Source organism: Pteropus alecto, unplaced genomic scaffold, assembly GCF_000325575.1.
Source record: "Pteropus alecto unplaced genomic scaffold, ASM32557v1 scaffold7, whole genome shotgun sequence".
NCBI lineage: Eukaryota > Metazoa > Chordata > Mammalia > Chiroptera > Pteropodidae > Pteropus > Pteropus alecto.
In genome coordinates, this window is record NW_006494614.1 from 40599724 (window position 1) to 40600471 (window position 748).

Below are 748 nucleotides of genomic sequence, written 5' to 3' on the forward strand. Positions count from 1 at the left end.
TGCTGTCATCACCCCATTTTATAGAAGAGGTTGTAGAGGCCCAGAGTGGTTAAGAAACTTGCCAGTGGTCACACAGTGGTCAGAGGCAGAGTGAAGATGTGAACACAGTCTCCCGGGCTTGAGGCCCTAACCACAATGGAACGCTGCCTGCAGAAACTCATGGTAGGGTGGTAGAGACAGGGTTGACTTGTAACCAACTTGTAAACAAATAAAGATTTCAATTTTATTTAACTTTTTTTATTGCGGTAAAATATACATAACATAAAATTTGTAATTTTCACCATCTTTTTTCTCATTAAACTTTGTTTTAGTGGGGTCTCAAAATGCTGTGACAGATTTTTGGTCAAGTTGTTTCCATTAAAAAGTACTGATTTTAAAAATTAATAACTTAAAAACTGCCATACACACAAAAAAACAAATGGTCCACAAAACATTTTTCTTTCCTTCTGAAGGTTTTATGATGCATTAGGATCATTAATTAGTCTTTTACTATTAGACTTAAATGGCCAATTGAGACAAACATTTCTGAGACGGTTCTTCCACCACTGATTAAGAGTGAGGTGGCAGGTATTGGGGATAATACTCATTTAGCCTTCTGAGGGTTCCGGGCAGAGCTGGTGACCTTGCCAGCTCCAGCTGCCTTCTTGTCCACTGCTTTGATGACACCCACAGCAACTGTCTGTCTCATGTCACAAACAGAAAACTGGCCCAGAGGAGGATAGTCAGAGAAGCTCTCAACACTCATGGG

The 748-nt window shown here is 40.1% G+C and overlaps 1 pseudogene; it reads right to left on the minus strand.

Annotated features, from left to right (window-relative positions):
* Nucleotides 1-583: 583 nt before the first annotated feature.
* The window catches only part of LOC102896854, a 1399-nt pseudogene continuing 1234 nt past the window's right edge, over nt 584-748 (minus strand).